Source organism: Cucurbita maxima, unplaced genomic scaffold (assembly GCF_002738345.1).
Source record: "Cucurbita maxima cultivar Rimu unplaced genomic scaffold, Cmax_1.0 Cma_Scf00101, whole genome shotgun sequence".
NCBI classification, from domain to species: Eukaryota; Viridiplantae; Streptophyta; class Magnoliopsida; order Cucurbitales; family Cucurbitaceae; genus Cucurbita; species Cucurbita maxima.
In genome coordinates this window covers 231,991-242,524 of record NW_019272117.1, presented here as the reverse complement: position 1 = coordinate 242,524, position 10,534 = coordinate 231,991, and the positions used below count along the sequence as shown (strand labels likewise).

General features: G+C 35.6%; 1 long non-coding RNA gene across 1 annotated transcript in view; it reads left to right on the top strand.

Annotated features, from left to right (window-relative positions):
- Nucleotides 1–5,199, top strand: part of LOC111473036 — an 8,614-nt gene extending 3,415 nt beyond the window's left edge. The window contains exons 2-3 of the long non-coding RNA XR_002715529.1: nucleotides 323–329; nucleotides 5,100–5,199. This is a non-coding gene — a long non-coding RNA (uncharacterized LOC111473036). The remainder of the gene's footprint in view (nucleotides 1–322; nucleotides 330–5,099) is intronic.
- The last annotated feature ends 5,335 nt before the right edge of the window (nucleotides 5,200–10,534 follow it).

Sequence of the window (10,534 nt, the reverse complement as noted above, 5' to 3'; positions counted from 1 at the left end):
TTTGGACGGACTTTGGAAGTGAATATCTTAGGCTACAATACATGAGAATATATGAACTCAATTCCTAGCTCTTCCTTGTAACACCATCTTTATGTTTCATGAAGAAATCGAGGGAAAAAACGACGTGATCAGAACTGTGGAGGGCGAGTTTCAGACGGGGGCGCTATATGTCGCGTGTGTCTTCTTCCCGTCTGGGGGAAGAAGACGATGACATGGCTGGTTCAGGCTGGTTCTCACAAAAATCTTTATGGTTCTAGAAACTAGACACAATAAGGAGTTTGTGTAAGGAAATTTGAGGTAATTCGGATACTGGAAGCTCAAGAACGGAGGTCCCGAACGTCGACGATGAAGTAAGTAGCCACCTTAGACTTTTTGTTAAGAAATACTTGTAGGAATGACTTGGATTTCCATATGAACCCTAAACCAAGTATGAATTAAGAATGTATGAAAGAAAGCTCAAAGAACTATGAGTTAAGGCCTTAAACTGATCAAATTCCTTGAGAATTAGGTAACAATAAATAACTCACTAAATGAACTCTGCTGCCTATGAAACTTTAATCCTTAGCATATTATAGCATGTTGAGGTTATATATGAAATTTGGTAGTCATTGGATAAGGATAAGTAGGTAAACCAAGAAACGTTCCAAAATGACCATAATGCCCCTAAGCTTATCTACCTATGGTTCATGACCTAGATGACCTCCAAATACTATATAACTTTGAAGTGGATCTTATTTTATGATGCTTGATGATATGGTGAAGTTTTAAAACCATTGGAATTTGTTGAGTAGCAAAACCAAGAATTAGGGGTAAAATGACTAAAATGCCCCTAGGACTACTTATGATAATTCAAGGTCTATACGTGCTCCAAATGATTTGATACTTCTTATAAGGACTATTCTTAAGGACATGAAGATATGTTTGAGTTTTGAAGTTGATTGGAGAAAGTTTGGATCCTAAACCAAGTCAGGACCCGAGAAACACCACAAGAATCAAGACTCTTCTAGAACCCTCCCAAGAACTCCTAGGAATCTAAGACCTTCTAGAACGACTCACGCTAAGATGGGTTCATATGGTTACAAATGAAAGTTACAACTTAGGCCTCAATGAATTATGGACCTTAAAAACTTACAAGATTCAGAACCAAGAACAACACCTCACAAGCTTTACTAAGCACCACTCAAGGACGAGGGACCAAGGTCCCCAAACTCAGAAACTCAAGAATGCTACATAATACTCTAATTATTTACATAATGACCCGTGACCTCCACTAAGCAGTGCTTTCTGAGGCCTAAGAATTCCTCTTCTAGGTGGGATGCCCTGCACCATGTTTCCTTTGCAGGATGTCATGTTTGGCCTCAAGTTTCATTCACCTAGATGAGATGTCCTGTACCATGCTATGGGTACCCAAAAGATTTGCAGGATGCCATGTTCATGTATGCACCAACCATGTGAGCTTTATGGTCTATCATGGGGAATAGTCTAGGGCCACGGAGGAACAAGAAGAGAGTAAGTTACCTTAACTAAGAATCAAGAACCTCCTAAGACCTCCCACGGTACAACATGCTCATGACTTTGACTATGCTGCTTGGAACGCATGAAGCCTTGATCGTAGGTATTCAAACTATGATAAAGCAAGCCCTTGATGTAGGATTTGACTACATCGCTTGGAACGTAAGATGCCTTGGATGTAGGTCTTCAAACTATGTCGCTTGGAACGCAGGAAGCCTTGGGCATACGTTAGAAGACTGTATCAAAGGGCAAGACCTAAGATGCGGGTTAAGACTATGTCACTTGGAACACATGAAGCCTTGGACGTAGGTTAAGGTTGTGTCGCTTGGAACACATGAAGCCTTGGACATAGGATGGTCAAGTGCATGGCTAGTGCCGTAAATCTTAGGGGGAGTGTATTGGAGAACGAATCAAGAACCAAGAAAGTACCAAGAATAAGAGAAAGATCAAGGACTAGAACATGAATCAAGATCCTGGTTCCAAGGACAAAAACTAAGAACCATGGTACTCAGGCACTTAAAGAATAACTAAGGTTTAAAAATCAAGAGACCAAGGTCCTCAGGATAGATCATGATAAGAACCCCAAGTAAAGAACAAGAAGTAGAGGGCATAAGTACTTACCACAAGAACAAAAACAAGAACAAGAAGAAGAACAAGACAAGAATAAAGAATGTGGTACCCTAGCATATCAAGGACACGATTAAGAGACTACAAGGAGACTACTTACTAAGTCTTTGTACTCATTCCTTATTCTCCATTTTTTTTCGGGTAATAAGGAGCTAATTGAGGTCGGGAGCAAGTGCCATAGACTAATCTCACCCGTCATCCTCAACCCTTTTGTCTTAAAATGTTTTGTGTCTGTTCCTTATTTTGTGTTTTAAGTAGTAGGTTGTGTTTTAAATACTTATGTATAAACTTTATTTTGATACAACGTAAATATAATGTTTTAAATTCCTTTGTTTTATTTCATGAAAAAAATTACCCACCTTTTAGAGTTATCGAGTCAACTCGGTCCTTACAGCTTTGTTCCCCTCTCTAACGATTTGAGATCTCATGCTATCATTCAATCATACATTGATATTTCACTTATTTAAAGCAGTAATGTAATTTATCAAATCAATATCAATTAGTTCAACTATATATCAAGTATCATTCAACCACATGAGGAGTTTAGGATAGTTCTATATGCTAATAGTTACTACATGCTTAAATAAATAAATTTTCAAGTCTAATTTTTAAATATAACTCAAACATAAACTTCAATTAAATTTATATAAACCCTTGTTTAACACGTTAAATTCGTCCATTCAACCATATAACATATATAAATTAAAGTTTGATTCAACTATTTTCCTCTTAAATTTTCCAAAATCTTCCAATTAGTTTCTAATAGTTGCATTTAACTAAAAAAAAAAAATGGTAAAACAAAGATGTCAAAGTGAATTACAAGAGATAAAAATAGTCCAACTGGTCCAATTCAATTCAACCAACAACCATGGTTGTTCAACCTCCATTTTCACAAATGGATGTTGGAGGTGTCATTTTCCTTCGATTTTAATTTTTCATATCATCAAGCTTGATTCTATCCGTGGTTGATACCTTCACCAAAAGTATAGTACAACCATTTTAGAAGATAAAAATAATCTAACATCATTTTTGTAAGGCTAAAACCCTAACCATAATTAATTTTTCTAATTTTTTTTAAGTGACATTTTATTGAGAGTCTTACCGGTGGAATTTCAAAATGATATGGAAAGGAAAAAATAGAACACTATAAAAGAAAATAGTCAAAAATAAAAAATACTATTGAAAATTTTAATTCACATTCTTTCACTTTTTAATCTTTATGATGGTTTCAAAAATCCATTTTAAATAATTTTTTTAGATAACCCAAAAAGTAGCAATCTAATAGGGCACAAGAGGCAGACTTTCGACCCAAGACCAGAAACAGTAGTAGATTTTATCCATTTTGGCTCGCGTTTTGCCTCAAAATAATATGAAATGTCAGAAGTGAGATTTGAACCCATACCCTCTCACGAGGACCATAATGGTGTGTTCCCGGATTGATTTGAGAGGGGAGTTTAACATTCCGTATATGGGTGTGTAAATGTCTCTATAGTAGACGCGTTTCAAAACTATGAAGTTGACGACGAAATGTAATAGATTAAAATAGATAATATCTACTATCGGTTGGAGAGAGGAACGAAACAATCCTAATAAGCGGCAAAAATCTCTCTAATAGGCGCGTTTTAAAACTATGAGGCTAATGGCAATACCTAATCGAAAAAATGGACAATGTCTGCTAGCAGTGCGCTTGTACTTTTACGAATGATATGAGAGCTAGTCACCAAGCGATGCGCCAATGAGGACGCTTGGCACTCAAAAGGGGTGGATTGTGAGATCTCACATCGATTGGAGAGGTGAAGAAATATTTCTTACAAGGGTCTGAAAAACTATCCTTAATAGATGCAGTTTAAAACCATGAGGGTGACAACGATACGTAACGAACGAAAGCAGACAATATCAACTAATGGTGGTCTTGGATTGTAACAAATGATTCACTGGAATCGCTCAATTGGTTAGAACGTGTGGCTGTTAACCACAAGGTCGGAGGTCATCAAGCCCTTCTTCTAGTGATGGGAATGAAGCATAACTTATAACGATATTTGTTCTTCTCCCTTGTAGAATTTTTCAATCAACTTCGTTTTGCGACGTGGCGTGTAAGAGAACTAATTGGAACTTTGATATATTCTCAAAATGTATTCCGGGTGTGTAAACAAAATACTGATTCTCATATTTATGCAAATATTTTACATTTCCATTTATCATAAAATCATTTGACGCAAGATTTAGAATAGTTGACCGGCCATGTGTTGGTCACGAGCAACAATGTTTCAACACAAGGGGGAATAGATCGACATGAAAGGACCCAATGTAGTAAAGTCTTGTTCTCAAACCTTCCTCTTCGTCAACGGTGTAAATCCCATGCATTTTTTTAGATCTCATATCGAATAACGTACGTTTTAAACTAAAAAATAAAATTTCAAGAATTAAGCATGTGTTAATGTGATGTTAATTTAAGATTAGAAATTGCTATGGAGTACGGTCTACATGTTAAAGGAATTTAGATCTTTGGATTAGAACTTTGATATCAAAATTATGACACGTCTACTCTAATGGTTGACTTGACTGTATTTTCAATCTTCGGGTTAGAGAAATATTGATAATTATGAAAAAAAATAAAACTAAATATAAAAGTTGGCTAATGTTTTAGTAAATTACTATGCAAGAATAATTAAAACTTAGCCAAAATCGACCAAAAATAGGTCCAAAAACTAGAAGCAAATGCAAAAAACAAAGGAAAGCGTTGAAATAGCCGAAATTCAAGCTTAAAACTAAACCTCAGCCTCGGAAATTAGCAGAACCCAAACAATATGTTCGTATCTGAAGCTAGGTTCGAAAATCCAAACTCACTAGCATTTTAGCCCTTAGACATGCCCGCAACCCAGTTGACCCAAGCCCAACTTCCACGAGCCATCGTCTTCTTAGCCCAATACGTGTCATCACATGCCCAAACTTCAATCTAGCCTTGCGTAGTGACACAATCGCACGTTTAAAGGCAGTGGACTAGCGATTGTGCGGCACTCACTTTCCAACGACAAGTGAGCTAAGCCAATTTGTACTTGCGTCGCCTACGGCCAAGCGACGTATGATCAAGCCTCTAGCCTCGGTTTTAAAAGAAAGTTTTTGGAAAACGAGGGTAGAGAGAGATTTTAGAAAGAGAGATTTTTGAAAGAGACGTTATATAAGCAAGCAAGAGAGAGATAACAACGGCTTAGCATATATAACCTTGGGTAGGGAGAAGTTGACAACTAGTCATATCCCCCTATAGTACATTTTGAGGCATTTCATGTCTGGCAGGCCTAGACATATATTTTTGAGGCGTCATACGCCCTAGAACTACAAAAGTAAAAACACTAGAATGAAAAGACATGACAAGGGTTTGGCTTGCCATAGGCATGCGGCCATGGGCAACACGCCCTGGACGAGCATGACCGTGACACGTAGCATCACCTCAATCCACGTCGTGCATCTACCCGCCCGTCACCCTAATAACATTTTATGTAAAGATCTATAAAAAAAAGTAGAAACAAAGGGATCCCAACATTTCTCCACTCACTACCAAGAGTGTGGAGCATTGATACAATTAAAATCTACGGGAGATCATCCACATGTGACTTCATTGGTGGTCTAAAATTTTGAAAAGAAAGCACTTTAAAGCTCAAAACATATTCGTGTATACAATCACAGTGATAAGTTTTTTAACATCAACAAAATGAAGTAAAGAAGGGAATGACTTAAACAATATGCAAAATATGCAACTGAAGTATAAAATGGCAGAAATAAAGGATTGAAATGACTTAACAAGACATTTAAGACCAGTGAATAGAAGTGTTGAAGGGTAGTGTAACAAGACATTTAAGACTAGGGAATAGAAGTGTTGAAAGGTAGGGTAAGGCTTCTAATTTTTTTACGCTAATTAGTGACGTCATCCCATGCATGTTTTAATCATGGATGCGAAAATTCATAATAAATACTTTTAAAATAAAGTCATAGAATTACCTATTCAATTCAAAACAAAAATTAAAATAACATTGTTTTTTAATATAAAACAAATTGCATTAAAAACACCTAATATCTACTAATTAAACTCAATACTACTGCTCTATCATTATCTATCCTGACTTGTCGTGGTTCATATCAACTTCCATGGCTTTTCCAGCATTTGCCATTATCCATGCATGGGAGCTTTAACTTTAACTTTATCTAAAAAGTATAAGGCAACACGTGACTTGAGTATTTTAAGAAATACTCAGTAAGTCACCCCACTCTTTGGATTAGTAATGCAATCACACACAAAATATGAACGAGATCTATCATTTAAAAAACGTAACATGACCTTTGGTACTTTTTAGTTTCGGGAAGAGTTCGATGCATGGTGCTTCTACACACACGGCCCATGTACGCACACATGGACCAACCAAACGTGCTTGTATACGTATTCCCTGGGCTGACTTGATCGGACACAACATATTACACGTCAACGAACGCATTAGAAAAGAAAAGGCCCACGTGATATCATGACAACTATAAGTATCGAAGATATGCATCAGTACTAGTATAACATAATAGGGAGGTATCCCGATGCACATGACATACATACAAGCATGAGGTCCCATGCTTTTCATTCATAACATAACATAACATTTATTTCATTTCATTTCTCCTTTCATTCATAACATATTCATATATGCATCATGTATACATGAAAAACTTCACGTAATCCATCACATAACTTTACATGGTAAGACATAACATTTCACACATGGCATTTCATTTCATTCATAATATAGTGTAATGGACATCACATGCATACATGATATGCATCAATCACAATACAAAGAACATATAAGCATCACATAATAAAAATGGTACATGCAAGAGCCACATGACATGCACCATTATACATCAATCAATTAGCTAACTAAAATAGTAACAGTCTTTACCGAAGTTACTAATTGTTCGATAGTCACCTCAAAACTATATTCCAATGCTTAATTCTCACGTATATCAATTCATATGACATTCTTAGGTCATATAAACATCTTAACCTAGCTAAACAAGATGATTAATTCCAATATACGCCCTAAAACTAACTAAAATGTGATAAATAAGAGTCTTACTCAATAATTAATACCAAAATCCTTATTAAACACGTCTTGACTCGTAAAGTTACAAAGAATCAACTCTGAGTTCAAAGCAACAAGAACCAAAGACTAGTGCGAAAATACTATCGATTAGTCGAAGTTATCCACAAGGTTGAGAAGGTATCGTATAGGATTCAACTACTCTCATATATGCAGACTAGACCTTTTGTCCACGTTAGTAACTTGAAACGTTACTATCTCGACCAAAAAGACATCAAGCACAAGGAGGTGGTATGACCTCATGCAAAGACGAAAAATTCCCATGCCAAGAAAGTAGAACAGACACAAACTAAGAAGATGGGAAGAGTTAACAAATCGAGAAGTGGGTTTAAATAGTTCTTATCATATTGGAAGAGAACTGTTAATACTAAGATGAGTGAGAAGTGCATCCATGGACTTGAAGTCAACCTTATCCTACAATACTGAGTTTGTTAAGAGTCGATTGTCAAAGACGTCAATCAATTAAGTGAGGGAGGATGTCACGGTCATACTTGTTCAAGGCGTGTTGCCAATGGGCGAATGTTAGATATCCTTGTCATGCTTGTCTAGGACTTTTTGTTGATGGGCGTATGCTTGTTCTAAACTTTTTTTTTACTTTTTTCATGTTAGATAGGCTTTATATCTACACCCATAGGGGTAAAACGCCCCAAAATGTACTACCGGAGAATTTGAATAGGTGTCAATTCTTTGTACCAGGGTTATATGCTATCAAAGGCGTTGTTGCCTACTCGCTTTTATCTTATAACATTGATTTCTTTAAAATTATTTTCAACGCATTTATTTGCTCCTACCTTCTAAACATTTTTTTTAAACGTGATCCATGTCGCGAGCATACACCAATATTAAATTTAACATGACTGACTTATTTTCTAGGTTAGAACAAGTATCGCACAATCGCTATCCCAATGCTGCAAGAGTGCGATTGTGCTACAAAGCGCGCGTAGTTGTACGTAAGACTCCTTTAGGCACGTGTGGTAGCTCCAAAGGCAATCTGGATGATTGTTATGTATATTAAAAAAATTATCAAAATAACCCTATGGTAAGAATTTATGATTCATTCTGAATTTAATACTTTTGGCTTGCTAGAATGGAGGAATGGACATTGTGACTAGTTACTCTCGTTATTTATGGATATTATCTCTTGGTTGAGCTTGCTTGAATATTTAGAATATGTTTTCCATACTTAGTTGATTGATAGGAATATCCCCCAAATAAGCTTACATGAATATTTAGTCTATGCATTCCGTGGTTTAAATGATCGATATAAATCTCTCTCTAATCAAGCAGGCATGAGTGAACCAAGTTAAGATTAGAACGTTAGAGCTAGAAATATTTTTTATGTTGACCTAGGACAGTACGTTTCAAGTATACTAGGCACCTTAGGATCCTGAGCGAATAAGAGGTCTAGACTTGAGAGCACCCAAATATTGAATTAGCCTTGAGAAGCTGGTCTTGAGCATCCTAGAGACATGAGTTGAGATCTAAACCACTTAGATGCCTTAAGAACCTAGTAAACCTCAACGAAAAGGATTACTAAGAAAGCCTAATAGGATTAATAGTAATGTGAACGGTGTCACGAAAACATCCAAGACTACTCGAGTATTTCTATTGCGTGCAGAAATGGGTTAAAGGTGACCTCATGATTCTGTAAACAAGTATTGAGGAGGAACTTAAGACTATACGAGTGATCCCGTAAATCGGTCTTGGGAATAGACTTGGAATTACACAGGTAGTTGTTAGGATGTGTGTTTCTAATGTATGGACGAGTCAGAGGTTAAGCTCGCGACACCGTAAGCAAGTTCTGAAACGGCACTTCAGACTACATAGGTAGTTGACTCCTAATGGTTGCCCCATGAGTATGGAAAAAAAGTAATTTAAATTTAATCATAGTTTTATTTATTTTTTTTATTTGCTTTTTCTTTCATCTTTTCGTCACCGTTTGAGTTGTCAAGGCCTCAAAATTTGTGTTGTGAAAACATAACACTAATATCTTTGAATTTGGGAATAATCTAATGTTCTAAATAGAATATAATTCAATTAGTTTTAAACGATAACACATTTATTACAAGGTTTTAAGAGCACCATGTGAATTACTTTGATTTCCATTCTCAAACACAAAAACAAAGTTCAAAGGATCAATTTGAGCCCAAAAGTCTTGTATTGGTCTTGGTCAATCTTGACAAAGTTACTAAGAGGCACACCTTCAAAAGACAATATTAAATTTAAATAAGATGATGTTTTATTAAATACACCCAAATTTTAACGAAGAGTGAGTTTTTCAATTTATCTTTTCAGATTAAAGTTCCTGAATTTTATTAAGAATTTTAGAGGCGGGCCTTCAAGATGAGGACTTTGAGAAAAATTTCAAGAATTCCAAAAAGATATAAAAAATAATAATAATAAATTAGAAAAGTGATCCAATTCAACTTTTGAGAATCATTATGTGTCTAGCTTATTATGAAACCTATACTAACTAAAATAATGGAGTTAATTGACAAAAATTAAAAGAAAGAAAAAAATTGAAAGAAAAATAAAGGATGTGAGAGAAAAATAAACCCGTGAGAGAAAGAGAAGTAACTACTCTGACAATTTCTTATTCAACCTCAAGGAGTCCGATTCTAGCTAGGTTTTCATTACGAAATCTTCATAGAACCTTGTAGAGAAGTACTCTGGGCTCTTGAATCGTCCAAGACAATCAAGAATCGTGGAAGAACATGTGGTACGTTTTTTAACTTTAGTCTCGATATTTTAAAAGATCCATGAGATTATTTGGGAGTTTTGATCTGAGTTTTTTGATGTGTTGATCTAAAAGTGATGCTACACAAGTTTTATGAAAAAACTTTGAAAAGATTCAAACTGAAAGTTGGTGTACCAGTGGAGCCTCATGTTAAGGTAAGAACATGTAATCGTCAAATTTTAATTGTGAATATATTTGTATGTGGTTGATTTAAAATTATAAGAAAAATGAATTTTTATAGACGGAGCAAAGCTCTACGATTTTGGTGAAGGAACCAAGCAGGTAACGATGAGAAGTTATGACGGTAACGATTCGATTTTGAGAAAAAAATAGCATTTAATCTCGTTGGAAATCCCGCAATTTCCGGCTAGGCATTTATTTCATATTCAAAACTATTCCCCAAACCCTTTAAATTTCTCAATGCTCAAACCTCCCAACTTTTATTCGATCATTTTGTTTTTCTGTATTTTTCAATCAAGATCGAGAAAGAAAATAGAGAGGGGTTTGAGAAGAAAAT